This window comes from Rhincodon typus, chromosome 7, assembly GCF_021869965.1.
Source record: "Rhincodon typus isolate 14 chromosome 7, sRhiTyp1.1, whole genome shotgun sequence".
NCBI lineage: Eukaryota > Metazoa > Chordata > Chondrichthyes > Orectolobiformes > Rhincodontidae > Rhincodon > Rhincodon typus.
Window position 1 is genome coordinate 19890110 of NC_063338.1, and position 16555 is coordinate 19906664.

Genomic DNA, 16555 nt, shown 5'->3' on the forward strand with positions numbered 1-16555 from the left:
TGTGTGTATACAGGTGTGTGTGTGCGCGTGTGTGTGTTTACGTGTGTTTGCGTGTGGGTGTGTATGTGGGGGTGTGTGTGTGTGGGTGTGTGTGTGTGTGGGTGTGTGTGTGTGGGTGTGGGTGTGTGTGTGTGGGTGGGTGGGTGTGTGTGTGTAGGTGGATGTGTGGGTGTGGGTGTGTGTGTGTAGGTGGATATGTGTGTGTGTGTGGGTGTGGGTGTGTGTGTGTATGTGTGTGTATGTGCATGTGCATGTGTGTGTGTGTGCGTGCGTGCGCGCGTATGTGTGTGTGCATGCACGTGTGTGTGTGTGTGTGTGTGTGTGTGTGTGTTGGTACTATCTGGGCTAACACACAAAAATTGGAGAAGAACGGACCACGGTTAACTCATTTCAGTTCCTTGCAATCAGCGTCACAGAAGGATTGTGACTTGAATAGAAAAAAAAAATCAATCCGTATCTTTTGGAGAAAAGGGGAAAAATATAAAGGGAGAAAGGAACGTCTTGCTTTCTATTAGATGTCCCTGATCTCATTCTGTGAACTTGTCACAGTGGGGACTAACTTTCACAAAAAGTGCCAGTGATTGTATTTAGTGGATTACTGCAGTCCCAGTTGTTAACAGATTTATCATTTAACCATAAGGCAATGAGATATAGAAGCAGAATTAGGCCATTTGGCCCACTGAGTCTGCATCACCATTCGTTCATGGCTGATATGTTTCTCAACTCCAATCTCCTGCCTTTGACAGTAACCCTTGACCCCTTACTAATCAAGAACCTATCTATCTCACGCTGAATGTCTTGGCCCCCAAAACCTTCTACGGCAATGAGTTCCACAAATTAACCACTGACTGAAGAAATTCCTCCTCATCTCAGTTCTAAAGGGTTATCCCTTCACTCTGAGGCTGTGCCCTCATGTCCTAGTCTTGCCTACTGGCGGAAACATCCTCTCCACATCCTGTAAGTTTCAGTCAGGAGCCTACTCATCCTTTTAAACTGCATCAAGTACAGACCAAGAGTCCTCAACTGCTCCTCACATGACAAGCCCTTCATTATGGAATCCTTCTTGTAAACCTCCTCTGGACCCCCTCCAAAGCCAGTGCATCTTTCCATAGATGCGGGGCTAAAAACTGCTCACAATATTCCAAATGCGGCCTCTCCAGAGCCTTATCCAGCCTCAGCAGTACATCTCTGCTGTTGTACACTAGCCCTCTCGAAATGCATGAGTGTATGTGAGGAACAACGCAACAAGAGAACTGAGAACTGATGCATGGTGACAGGAACTGAAATTTCTGATCGGATAATGTCTGAGATTTTTAATAAGGAAAACATAAAATTTGTTGGAGAGAAATAAATCTCTAAAAGATTTTCCATTGTGAATGTAACAGGCCTCAGGGGCAGACTTTATAAAAGGGGCACAGAGACTAAAAGCAAGATTCACAGGAGACTTCCTATGAGCGATGGCAAATGAACTTTGACCTTGAATTGAAAATGGTCACCAGGTTAGCCCAGAACCAACCGAAAGCAAATGAAGTTTTATTTGGATGCCAGCGATGAGTGGCTGGTACCCCATTTTAAGTTTGAGTTGGCAGGAATTCAGTGAGATCATGTGCAGATTGGGGTGGGTGAGGGCAGGGGTTTGTGGTGGGTTGGAGATTTTTGGGGTTGGTGAATGGAAGAGGCAGTTTCAGAGGATTGTAACAGCACCTCACAGAACTTCAACTAAAACAGGAAAAGCAACCCACGAGGTCAATTCCCTAAGAGAGATTGGTGAGCTGTTCCTTGAGCAGTCTCTTTCATGATCACCGGTAGGATAGGTCAATACCTGAGGAAATTGGGTGGCAGTGTGTTTGGTGCTGGGTGAAATAGACTTGAGAAGTCACACACGCCACTGCTTCCAAACCACCCCTTTACCACTTCCCCTTCCTTGCCTCTTACACATTGAAGCAGCTTTCAAATAGAAACAGGCTGAATAGCTTCCTTCTCTGTTCTTTCAGTCAAGAATTTGACAGAGAGCCCATTAATAATCATGCAATTCTCAGTCCAGGCCTGAAGTCAGTCTTCAAACATTCCCATTGTCTCCAGCAAGTGTCAGTGGAAGATGTATTACAGATAAGTTACTCTATAAAATTAAGACATTGAAATTCTTGATTCATTTAGAACCTTGCTTTGTTTTATTTAGACCTCCTTCTGTAGTACATCTATTGTGGTAATCTGCTTACCTGCAATTTTCAATGGCATTTGTTGTATCCCTCGGTTAAATTGCACGCATCTTACAAACTTTAACCAGGAGACTTTGTGGTGCAGTAGTATCTCTGAGCCAAGAGGCCTGGGTTCAAATCCCACTTGCCTCTGTGTCATAACATGTCTGAACAGGTTGATTAAAAATAACCACAATATCTCACATCTCTCTTCTATTTGACTTTTCCGATCTGATGCTCTCTCTTGCCGTTCAGTTTGGTAATTTTTGGGAAGGTGTTGCACTGCTCAAGATAATTCTCCCAGCCCCTCCCCAGAACCACTTTCAACATCTATTCCCTCACCAAGTTTGTTTTTGTCTCTGTTCCCTACACTAGCACTACCACCTAAACCTCAGCCCAAATCTTTACCTGCTAGAGGAAGGATATTATTAAATTGGAAAGGGCGCAAAAAAGATTTACAAGAATGTTACTGAGACTGGGTCAAAGGAGAAGCTGGGACTTTTTTTCCCTGGAATGTAGGAGGTTGAGGGGTGACCTTACAGAGGTTTATAAAATCATGAGGGGCATAGATAAGATGAATAGCAAAGGTTCCCTGGTGTGGGAGAGTTCAAAACTAGAGGGTCTACGTTTAAGGTGAGAGAGGAAAGCTTTCAAAGGGATCTGAGGGGTAATGTTTTCACCCAGAGGGTGATGTGTATATGGAACAACCTGCCAGAGGAACTGGTAGATACAGATATAGTTACAACATTTAAAAGATATTTGGACAGGTACATGAATAGGAAAGGCTTGGAGGGATATGAGCCAGAAACAGGCAAATGGGACTAGTTTAGTTAGGAAACCTGGTCCACTTGTTTCTGTGCCGTATGACTCTGTGACTTGATAATTCGAGGACAATTTCTCAGTCTCCACTTCGTTATATTTTGTTGAAAGATTCGCACCCACATACTTGCCCACACAAAGTCTATCTTCAGTGAGCATTTACTGGACATCCTGGAGAGACATATGTTGGACATCTTATGGAATTAAGAGTTAATCATCAAACTTCCATGTATCTTCTGTGAACAGACGTTCCAAAGTAAACAGGGCAGGAGAGAGCCTCTCTGCTCCTATGATGCTGCTTGGCCTGCTGTGTTCATCCAGCCCTGCACCTTGTTGTCAGGGCAGGAGAGAATGCTTGTGGAGAGCAATAAGAAATGGTAATGATGCCAGCCATTGATAATTGAAGTGTAAATTTAGGGGTGATGCTGATAAATAGAGCTAAAATAATCCACGAATAATCAGAAAGATAATGGTTGACAACCCTTGTTTCTTAAAGAGGTTAAGAATAGATAGATTGGGAAAGGGGTCTTTGAGGGAACCAGCTCTGTGTAAACAACTCCAACTGTTTGTTATTTCAAAAGATTCAGGAACAGATACATCATGAAGTTTTATCAATGGCATTGTTCCTTTGGTCCGTGCAAGATATGATACGTAAAACAGCCTGGATTTCTGGAGGTTTTCAGAAGGATGTAGGAATAGAAAAGCTGCTTTTTGTGTGTACAATTAGGCAGATCACAATGCTGTGTATCAACAAGGCCTGCTCTGTATCCTCCATGGCTGAATGTCTCACACGTAGAACAGAGGAGAGAGAAGATCAAACTTTAACAGTACTACAATGTGACGTGGGAGTTTGGCCACAGAGAGGCAAGCCCAGGACAGGGTGGCAGGGTAATATCAGGATTAAATTGGGCTTTTTAAATGACAATTTTGATCCTTTCACCACTATTTGCTCCTAGTGCCAGCAAGCACATTACTAGATACGTTGCTAAACGAAGAGACATACTGTCAAAACGTTTTGCACTCATGAAGAACGATGCAAGAATGCCAAGTTTCAGAGGGATTTAAAAGCAATGTATACTGTATGAGTAAAGGATGCAATCAGCCAACCAGTCAGAACCCCCCTTTTGATCATGCACTATAAGTTGTTTCTGCCTTTGAAACCTGGCATTCTTGTAGATGTCCTGATGAGTGCAAGATGAAAAGTTTCAAAAATGTCTCATCTTTTAGCAAGTTCAACTTTTGTAGAGGTAGTGGTAGATACAAATACGGTTACAACATTTAAAAGATATTTGGCTAGGTACATGAATAGGAAAGGTTTGGAGGGATATGAGCCAGAAACAACCACATGGGACAATTACCAGATATAATTAATTCACTTTCTTGCTGTGGTGGGATTTGAACTCATGGGATCAGATTTGTTAGTGCAGCACCTTTCCTTTCCACAAATAGGGTTTTACTGTGGCCCTGACAACCAGGAACTGAGTTAAAGCTGCTCAAATCATATCCCACAGCACTTTTATCGTCAGCAGAGTGGCCCATCCTCCTGGCTGGACTCAAACCAGATCTTGAGGTGGAAACTCAAAACAAACTCAAATGCTCAGTCCAAAATTTCATATCAAGAAATCCAACTAACGTTTTCAATTAGTTGTGTTGTGCAGTTGTCAAAATGTTTTCTCTTCCTACTTAACAGTTGACTAAATGTTATTTTCTCATAAGATTTCCTTTTCCACCCCGTTGTTGAAATGTGGGCAGTGTTGTATAAGGCCATGTTTCTGAATGAATTAATTTTGAAGTTGCATTCACTCTACACGAGTTGATGGTGTCACCTGATCTTTGGGTGGGAGACAGGAGTTCTCCACTAGTCCTCAGAAGGAGCAGATGTATTCTCTACAGCTCTTAAGAGTCCTGAGTAATTATGTTTGACTAAATTATGCAAGTTGTACATATTGCTATCATTCAATAAACCAGCTTGGTAACTAAGTCAAGTGCCTCTTCTGTTTAGATTCATCAGTGGTCCATATCATTGATAGTAAGACAGATGCTCGACACAGTGTAGACAAAGCAGAATTAGTGGAAGTTAACTACCTCAACCATTATTAGCCCATTACCACATATGGGCAGTGATGGCAAATACCATAAAACCAGAGGAGGGATAACTATCAGTATGGTGAACTCTAGGGCAGAAATCAGTCACAAAATATGAAACAGATTAAAAATATTAATTCTATTAATTTGACCCATCATTGCAAACTGCATGAGTTCCCACAGAATTGGTGGAGTAACATCTCCTGTGCAAAATAAAACTGGATTGTTAATCTATGTGATAAAATATAATGATTAAGTGGGGTTGTGACTGTTGTTGTTGTGGACTTTAGAGTTTCCAAGAACCTCGCAACTGTTTAACTCCATCCAGTCCTATTCCAACCTCCGGTCTGAACCCCTTCTACTCCATTCCACACCCACCTATTCTGTCTCAACACATCCCATTCCATCCTGTCCTGCTCCATTCTATCCCATTCCATTTCTACTCTTTCCCCTCCTGTCCCACCAATTCCCTTCCTGCTCCATCCTATCCCATTCCATCTCATCTCTTAACTTCCATTATTGCCTTTTGGTTGACAGCTTGATTCAATTCTTGCACATCAATCTCAACCTCAGAGGGTGCGGGATCAAGCCCTACTCCAGGACCATAAAACATTTTCTATATTGGCACTTCAGTCATGAATTGAAGGTATAATGGTATGTCAGAGTATTCCTATGTACTCCTTTGTATGACACATTGGAAGTGGAAGTGTCTTGGATTAGGAATTGTGCAAAAGCAAATCAGCAATGCGATGGAATTTCTATCCAATTGTAAAAGAGAACTGAACAACCTATAAAACCATCTGTTGACCTATGGCTGCTCACTTCCCATCTACTCCCAAAATTAGTTTCACCTCCTCATTATATTTACCCATATATTTCAGTTGTTCAAGTGGACATTAATGATTCTATTCTGTGATTCAAAAAAGATGGATGTCTTGGTTAACATTCTGCCCTCAACTGAGATTGCCAACCAAATGAACTGGTCGTTCATTTCATCTTAATAGCTTGCCATGTGCAAAATGGCTGACATGCTTACTGACAATATTGTACAGAAACAGGTCATTTGGCTCAACTAGTCCATTCCAGTTTTTATGCTCCACTCAAGTCTCATCCTATCTTTCCTCATCTAAACCTATCACTGTAACCCTTTTCCCTCATGTACTTGCGTAGTGTCCTCTCATATGACTCTATACTATCCCTTCAAACCCCCTGTGATAGTGAGTCCCACATTCTCACACTGTCATGGTAAAAATGTTTATTCTGAATTCCCAACTATTCCTCGATGACTATCTTATTTTGATGCATCTATTATGCTTTCCCCCACATGTGGAAACATTCCCTTTGTATATACTCTATTAAAAGCTTACACATTTTTAAAGATTTCCTTTAGGTTACCCCTAAGCCTTCCTTGTTCAAGAATCCTGCCCATCCTTTCTTGAGAAATACTGAGTCTGGTATCATTCTTGTAACTCTTCCATGTACCTTACGTAAATTTCTTATGACATGTTGACCATAACTGTGCACAGTGCTCTAAGTGTGGTCCAACCAAAGTTTGATAGAAGTTTAGCTAACTTCCCTCTTCCAATTTTAGCCCCTCGGAAATAATAACTAGTGCTTGGTTTACTTTATTACTCATGGTGTTGCTAACTGTTGCTGAAACATTTTGGTGATTGGTGTAGTTACAGATTCATTTGAGTGGCAACACAATATGTTTATAATGAATTTTGACAGATAGGCACTCAGTACACTGCTGCAGAGTATGATAGGACATGGACTGAGGTTCAAAGTGTTGTAGCAGCAGAGCTCCATGTAGATTCAGCAAGGTTAATTCATAGGATGATTACAATTTTGACATTTGGTGCTGTTTTCTTCAAATGTTCCTGGCAAGACAAGGTCCGATCTAGAGTTGTTCCTAAGTATGTTGTGTTAGGATCATGCTTTACTCTCTGGCCATCCACATAGATGTGGAGTTTAGTTTTAGCACTGGCATTGTGTTGGTGGAATACACTACATATGGTTTCAGAGGGATTCAGTATGAGACCCGTAGTGCATCAACTTTGTAATGTCTTTGTTAAGGATCTGGTCCAGGGTGCGGAAGGATGGAGCTTAGGTGGCACAACAGATTCATTGATGGCTGTATGGCTGGTCATTTGTTTATATGTTTCATAGGATTGGGGCTAGTGCAGTGTCATGTGGTAGCCCATTGGCCAGCCTTCTCCATGCAATTCTGCCTTGTCCAAGCTGGACTCTGAATCAGCTATTGCAAACTGTCCTGATACTCTCCAATGTTTCACACCATACTGGAGGCAGTGTGAGGTTGAGTAGCATTCCAAGTGCTTTTGAAAGCCATTTTTGATGGAGGTGGTGAGAGCCAAAATCTAATCACATGTGCTGCCTCCATTTCAGAAACCTGCTTTACTGGCTTTGGAGATGGCCTCTACATCTGAAGATGTGCTCTGCAGTATAAGATACTCAACGATCTTAAATCACAAAGAAAACACTGATAGCTGGCTGCCATTATAAGGTCCTATTCCAGGTTTCAGAATGGCAATGACTTTTGCTGAACACTACATCTTCAGGAGTGAACTTGAGCTGACGAATCTTGTACTGAGCTGACTCAGCAAGGCATAAGCATGGGGGGAAAATTCTGGTGAGATATTGTCATGTCATCTCCTGCTAATTTTGCTGTGATGTAGGAAATGCAGTATCCAAATTGCATATATCATGTTCTAGCACACAACAATGAGATAAATGGTGAGCATTCTCTTTAGCGTGACACAGTGTGAGTGTTAACTATTGGCCAGGGTGCTGAAGAGAACTCCCCTTCTTTCCTGTGAATAGTGCCATGAAAAGCTTTCTAATATGAAGAACAGTGCAGCACCTACTCAGCCCTATCTTTGAACACCAGCCTGTGTTATCTGACTAAGCCTTTGGGATGGCACATGAGCCCATAATCTTTCAGTGCTATCACTGTGCCAAGACTGACTCTTTGTTCATCGATGCGAAGTCGTCTTATAATGCCTTTTTCTGCCCCTTAACTTTTTCATGTCTTATCTTCATTCACTTATTAAGTCTCACATGGTCCCAAGCATCATTTCTTCTCTTACTGGACAAGGGAAATATGTAATTTCTTGTTTTGAGGGCTGGGTTTTACAGTCCAAATCAGGAAGTAGGTTATGAGATTCTGTGGTCAGCTCTGGCGATTCTCTTGAAAATCAGCCCTTTTTTTTAACACTGTGGATTGTTTGAAAGCAGAATCAGAGGCAGTTACACAATCAATAAACCTTTCTCTTCTGCACCCCTCCTGTTACAGTATTTAATCCCCCAGTGTTTCCAGCAGTGACTCATCAAAAAGTCACCTCGTATATAGTGATCATTCTTTGTCACTCAACCTAGAGTTTGAATATCGAATTCTGTCCCCGCTGCCTCACATGCAATTTTTGTCTCATCCACCAGCAGCTATATCACCTTTCCAAGTGGTAGTTGCTATAACGTTGCAAACAACAGAAGCTTTCACTTATGTGAAATTCACTCCTTCATTTGCAACCCTGGTGAACTGACGACAATCACCGTGCTAATATTATTCCTCAGAAGAGATCAGTTTGTTCAATGCAATCCAGAATTTCAACCTTGAGCATTTTTGCTGGTGCCTAACGTTTCCCTACGGAAGAGACTTTGGGACAGGTATTGACTCCATTGCCTCTACTGACATCTCCCTGAATACATTTAATCCTGAGGCTTTTTTTTTCGTTCAACAAGTATAACTAAAATATAAAGGGAAAAAAAAGTCAAATTGTCAATTAAACAATTTGAAGCAATGTGAATAGTAACATTGGTAATGACGTGTTGAAGTTTATGAAATATGAGCTAGAATCATTGAATGATAGAATGACACAATACAGAAGGAGCCACTTACCCCATTGAGTCTGTGCTAGCCCTATTGAAGAGCAGTCCTGTTTGTCCCATCTTCCCCCAACTATTTTCCCACATCCCTGCAATGGTTTTCTCCTGCAAGTACTTGTCCAATTCCCTTTTGAAGGCAGTGATTGAATCTCTTTTCCATTACTCATCAGGCAGTGCAAGCAAATCCTAACCATTTGATGTGTACAGTTGTTATTGGCATGCTGCAGCAGGTTGTCACTCACTTTGAAATGGTACCCTTCAGTTATCAACCCATGAGCCACTGGAAACAGTTTCGCTTTATGTGCTCTGTCGAAATGTTTCATCATTTTAAACAGTGCAATCAAATTTCCTCTTAGCTTCCTCTGTTCTTAGGAGTTATGAATCTCACTGTTAACAAAATTGGTCTCGAGAAAAGGATTTAATTTGGTGCCTTAACCAGCCAGTATGTACAATATGTGAAAACAAGGGTGGGAAAGGTTATTTGATCCATTAAAATCACCAAGGCCATTCAAACCCCTATTTCTGGCCCTAAATTCCCACATCACAATGACTGGGTAAGGCAAAAAGAAAACTCTGGAAGAGTATTAAGAAATTCCTCTCTGGCTCCTTAAGGAAGGCAGGCAAAACTTCGAGGGGGACCATGGTGCCACATCAATGGTTCTCATTGTAGTTTTGTCTCTATAAATGGAAATAGCCTGTTTCAATAATTTGTTCAGCTGCTTTTGTTAGACCGTAGAGAATCCATACTCACTGCATTCTTCAGTAATCTCTTCTAAGGGAAACGACTTTGAAGAGAATTCCAAATATGTAGCCTAGCTCTTTGATAGCTATCATAAATAACTCATCTAAATGGATTGAGCTCACCATTTAAAAAAACCCTTGCCTGTATCCTCTTTAAACCACACTTTTCTAATGAACACATCTGCAATTGCTGACCCAATGCAGAAGATTAAGAGGCCGAAGGCTAGGTAGCATTTCTGTGGCCTTACTCTGAACCAACTATAGTCTTTGATGTTCTTTGTGACAAATATATACCCAAAACTGGACACTGTACATCAAGTATGCCAAGGCAAAATTTTGTGTGTAGCTGAGGAACAGTGTCCTTATTTTCAGCTTTGTATCTCTAGTTATCTTACTTTAACTTAGGCAATCAATCACAATATCTTCGGTTGTGTTGGTGCTGCTTCTTATAGGTGATGTTGAACAATTGCTATCCTATTATCCAAACTGATTATTAATTCTGGGAGTCTCTCTCTCATTCCATCTCTTTGTTTGATTTATACAGCAGACTCTTTTCTATCTTTACCCAAATGGTAAGATTATTCTGTGCCCAATTCTGCACTGCTATGTTGTTGGAAATGTTGTGTTGAGCTGCCCCAACTTTAAAAGTTGATGTAATTATACATTATTTCAGCAATCTGACTGGCATACCCTGTGATCTCGTTTGCATTTCTCAATCAGGAGGTACAAGAACATAAGGAGTAGAAGCAGGAGAAAACACCACATCCACAGCACAAATGCTCTTTCACTCACACACACACACATTGCCTGCCTCCATGCTTCCCCTCACTCCATATTCATAGCCGGTCTTGAGCTTCTATTCCAATTTACCACTCATTCCCTATGAAATCAACAAATACAGAACTGAGATGTTGTATATGGCAAAAGTTGGGCTTAAGGTTGACTTAAGTCAGCAGTTAAATCAGAGGTTCAGGTTACCCTCACAACAGTGGGATCTACCCTGTGGTAGTAAAAGGTGAAGATTTAACACCTTGAATCAGTCCATGTCAACTCTGCTGTTGTCACCAGCAAAGTATAATTTTAAAGGTAAAACACAGGAAACAATGCCTATATACCCCCAACATGAATCCTCAGCAATTAGGGTGTATTCCCTACATTTGATTATTTTTTCCAAATATAATTTGCATTACCATTTTAAGTAATGCATACCAGCTGAGATAACAAGGCACAAAAACTCTGCCTAAGGGGTTTAATTTGTTTAATTAGTTAATAGGATATAGGTATTATAGGCTAGGCCAGCATTTATTGCCCTTCCCTAATAGCTCTTGAAAAGGTGATGGTGAACTGCCTTCTTGAATTGTTGCAATCCCTGTGGTACAGGTAAACCCACAGTGCTGTTTGGGAGGGAATTTCAGGATTTTCATCCATTGACAGGGAGGGTACAGGGTTATAGTTCTGAGTCCAGATAGGATGTGGCTTGGAGGGGAATTCGCAGGTGATGGTGTTCCTATGTACCTGCTGGCCCTGTCCTTCCAAGTATTTTCAAAAATATACTTTATTCATAAAAAAAATACAAAGTTACTAAAGCAGTTCGATTGTGTACTGTAGCATATGAGGAAAACAAACAAATGTTGCAGTTTGACTCTATTCAACAAACAAACCCAAGGCATTTCTTAAAAACCAAAAGAACTGCGGATGCTGTAAATCAGGAACAAAAACAAAGTTGCTGCAAAAGCTCAGCAGGTCTGGCAGCATCTGTGGAGGAGAAAACAGAGTTAACGTTTTGGGTCCGGTGACCCTTCCTCAGTTCTCAGACAGTGGTCTTTCCCCATTGAGACTTGGTGGCAGCTGCCTAAAGCTTTAGTGCATCCCTCAGCACGTAGTCCTAGACCTCGGAATGTACCAGTCTGTAACACTCAGTCAGGGTCAACTCCTTGTTCTGGAAGACTAACAAGTTTCAGGCAGACCTAAAGCATCTTTCACCGAGTTGATGGTACTCCATGTCAATGTTTTCTTGGTGTGCGTCCCGGGGAACAGTGGTTGAGCGCAGAGTCCTGCCTCAAAGAGCTGCTCAGGACAAATCCCACTGCATGTTTGTCCAGACTTCCTTTGCAAAGACACATTCCAGCAGGAGCTGTGTTACAGTCTCTACCCCACTGCATCCACTTTGAGGGCAACTTGAGGTGGCGCAGACAGACCAGGCCGACAAAACGTATTTCACACGTAGTGCCCATCTCACCACCAGCCAAGTGATACTTTGGTGCTTGTTGGAAAGTACTGGTGATGATGCATTCTTCAAAGTGACTTTGACAGTCTGCTCAGGGCCTGTCCTTCAAAGTGGTAGAGGCAATGGATTTGGAAAGAGTTGCTTTGCTGAGTTGTAATTGCAGAGAGTACATTGTTACTACGGTGCAGTTGTGGTAGAGGGTATGAATATTGAAGGTGTTGGATGTGGTGCCAGTCCAATGGGTTGCTTTCTCCTGATTGGTTTCTTGATTGGTGCTGGAGCAGCAGTCATCTCGGCAAGTGGAGATCATCTCATGCTCTGCTGCTTGATTTGCATTTGTTTTGTTTACGAAAGCATGGAAAATATAGTTCATTCTTGCTTCGTTAAGGTGGGATCAGGTGGCATAATAATTAGCATATTGCACTTTACTTCTGGGACTTGGAATTAACCTCGGTGCCGTGCAGGTTAAAGTGACATCCCTCAATCTTATCTATCATGGAAAATCTCCGTTTGTCAGCATTTGGCACTTTCTAATGTCACGAATGAACGCAAATGTGGGAAAATGTAAAAGTGACATTGTTGCTGTAAAGAATGAATTTTGAGGTTAGGACTAAAACACATTGGTGGAACAGAGCCCAGGTGACTTCACTCTGCTTAAAATCTGTATTGTACCTGACCTGGGAGTGCATGATAATGATGTCAGTCAAGAATAACAGAAAGCAAAACCTTCCCTTCCTTTTGCTAACATCCAAGACTCTCGTGTGGAGACAGTCTTCACCAGAGGTTAGAAAGACAAATAACAAATTAAAACACAGACACAACTCAGAGCTTGTGTTTCAGGAGTCTCATTTGCCCATTTGATTTCTTTGGGGTGACTGGGTTCCCATGAGGAAAAGACTACGGAGACCACCAATTCCTACTGCATCCCTATGGCAACACCCTCACCAATGAAAGTCAATGTGCCTCGTTTGAATTTAAAGTAAACTTTAGATAGTTAATAGATTCTGCTACATCTTCATGCCAACCATAGTCCAAACAGTCATCACCCTGTTCTCATGATGTATAAATTGTTGTTTCCAAGCTGGCTTCCTTGCGCAGAATTATATGGGGTCTGGGTAATGTGGGCGATGGTTAGGTTTACATCAGAATTGGATGAGAAATCTAGTGAGGCCTATAGAATCATAGAGCTGTACAGCACGGGAACAGACCCTTTGGTCCAACTCATCCATGCCACCCAGATATCTTAAATTAATCTAGTCCCATTTCCCAGCATTTGGCCCACATTCCTCTAAATCCTTCCTATTCATAAAACCATCCAGATGCATTTTAAATGCTGTAATTGTACCTGCCTCCACCACCTCCTCTGGAAGCTCATTCCATACATGCACCACTCTCTGTGTCAAAAAAATTCCCCTTTAGTGTCCCTTTTACATATTTCCCCTCTCACCTTAAACCTACGGCCTGTAGTTTTGGACTCCCCTACCCTGGGAAAAAGACCTCGACTATGCATCCTTTCCATGTCTCTCATGATTTTATAAACCTCTATTAAGTCAACCCTCAGCCTCTGACACCCCAGATAAAATAGTCCCAGCCTATTCAACCTCTCCCTATAGCCCAAACCCTCCAACCATGGCAACATCCTTGAAAATCTTTTCTGCACTCTTTCATGTTATCAACAGCTTTCCTATATCAGGGAGACCAGAATTGAATGCAATATTCCAAAAGCAGCCTAATCAATGTCCTGTACTGCCGCAACGTGACATCCCAACTCCTATACTCAATGTACTGACCAATAAAGGCAAGTGTTCCCAACACCTTCTTCACCACCCTGTCTACCTGTGGCTCCACTTTCAAGGAACTATGAACCTGCACTCCAAGGCCTCCTTGTTTGGCATCATGTTGGGAGCATCTCATTGCATCTTTTATGCTTTTGCCAAGTAGTGAAGTGCGTTTCTCACCAAGCAGTGGTGAGTTGCCAATTAAGAGGGATTGCAGCATGCCAAACCCCTTATTACCACCACACAACTCTCCTCATTGATCTCCACCTTCCTATGTTACTAAATGCGGGAAGCAAACAAGGCATTGAGAAATTCTGACATGGAAGTCAGAGTGGGTGCCTGACAATTTCAGCTCATTGCTGGCTGTGACCAATCTTGCCTCCTTGTTGCTAAGTGCCAAAACAGCATCTCAGGGCAGGGCACTAGCATCGAAAACCTCCAGCAGGGGTAATTTATGTGCAGGGCCAGAAACACAGCTCACAGTTCAGACTCGCAGGCTGCCCGCTGGCTCTCTTGGCACTCCAGCTCGCAGCGTCCATGCCCTGCCATGCCTTGCCATCTTATGCGTATTAGCACGTTGTTGCTTCAGCTCAGAACCAAAAGCTAGCAGTATTGCCGCGTGGACATTCTGTTTAGCACAGACCACAGACAGACTGATTGTGATGATGGATCTATTGTGATGAGCTGATGCCTTGCTGTATGGCACACTGAGATGCTAGCCTAACATCATGTGCCAGCTGCCTGTGTGACAAACACACCGCACTCCCATTCAACCAAATGGACAGGACAGAAGCAGGGTGGGCACTGTTAGTCAGGGGTCCCAGTACCGTCAGTCAGGGGCACACAGCCCACACACAGTCCAGGGGTTTGGTCATGTTCAGTTGTCACCCTGGGCTGGTCATGATTAGGGGACAGGTCTGACTGTAGTCTGGGTAGTGCAAAATCGTCCATTCCATACCGTTAGCACCAGAAGTCAGAGGAATCATGTATTGTCAGTCAGGGAGCTGCAAACACGATGGTCAGGGGTAAGGAAGGTGCAAGAGGGGCCTGCAGGGGCAACAAGAGAATCTCTGCCAAAAGGAGTGGGGAAGACAGTCAAGTCTGTGCATGGGGGAGGGGGGAAGCAGAGGCATTAGTGGAGGTGGGAAAATGGACAATGGCGGAACGATACTCCAGGTGTACAGGGTATGCAGAACAGCATTGGAGGACAAAGTAGGCCACAAGGGCATGGGAAGGGCTTTGGGAAGGTGAGTTATTGGCAGTGCCCTCAACAGAAGGAGAGTAGAAGGGCATCATTAAGGTGGACCGGAGGATGCAAAGGACAGTTGGAGGCAAAGTTTGATGTGGTGGGTCTCCAGTTGAGGGGCTGGGTGGAAATGGGCTGCTGGGGTAATGTGAGATAAAAGGGGACATGGAGGCTTGGTTATGGGTTTGGATGGGCTGGGTTAACCTGGTGACCAGGCAGAGCACAGTCCTGACACTGTCCAGCACGAGCTGCATTCCCTGCCATCACTTGCCGGTCTCTAGATGTGAAATGCAATTGGAAAATGGCTCGGGGAGTGGGCGGAGCCAGTGTTGATTGGATGGACAAAAGCGGGATCCGTGACTGCTGGGTGTTAAGGTATTGAAGGGATATATGCATGAAACATGGGTTTGCAAATTCCAGATACATTTTGTTTGCAACCATTTCTCTGGAGTGCATGCTGGGTGGTAGGGTGAGCTGGGAGGAGAATGCAGAGATGTTTCACTGTTATTTGGGTTGAGTGAGCTGATGCAGAATAATTTGGATGAATGTAAGCTTGTCCACTTTGCAAAAACAGGAAGGCAGATGATTATCTGAAAGGCTAAAACTTGAGCGAGAGTAAAGTATAACAAAACTTGGGTGTCCTTGTGCCTCAGACAGTGAAAGTAAGCCTCCAGGAACAGCAGGCGGTAAAGATGAAAAATGGAATATTGGTTTTCATGGAAAGAGGCTTCGAGAACAGAAGCAAGGATGTCTTGCTGCAATTGTACAGAGATTTGGTGAGACCACACCTAGAGTATTGTGTGCAGTTTTGGTCTCTTTATCTGAGGAAGGGTCTTCTTGCTGGAGACGGACTACAGCGGAGGTTTACCAGGCTGATTCCTGGCATGAGGAGAGGTCGAACAGTTAAGATTATATTCACTGGAGTTCAGAAGAATGAGAGGGGATCCCATAGAAACCTGCAAAATTCTAACAGGACCCACACAGGGTGGATGCAGGAGGTATGTTCCCAATGGCAGGGAGTCAAGAACCAGGGTTCACAGTCTAAAGATAGAGGGTTGGCCATTTAGGACTGAGATAAGAAGAAATTTCTTCACTCAGAGAGTGGTGAGCCAGTGGAATTCATTATCAACACAAAGCAGTCAAGGCCAGAACATTGTAAGATTTCAAGAAAGAGCTGAATGTAGTACTTGGAGCTGAAGGGATCAATGGATATGCCAGAAGCAGGAACAGGCTATTGAGTTGGATCATCAGCTAGGATCATAATGAATGGTGAAGCAGGCTCAAAGGGCTGAATGGCCTACTTCTGCTCCTGTTTCCAAATTTCTATGAGTGAATGTGATGACGTGTCAATTGTTGGTTAAAAGGTAGATTGAACCAGGCGATTGGTGTGAGTTAAGCTAACATTGTCATCTTAGTGATGCCAGACTAAGCAGTAATAACTTGAAAGGAGTGAATACTGTCTCAAAGTGGCCTATCATTTATGGAAGCTTCAAGAGTGCTTTGGGATTAAGGGAATATTTGCTGCAACATATATCATGTAAACCTGACAATGGACTCT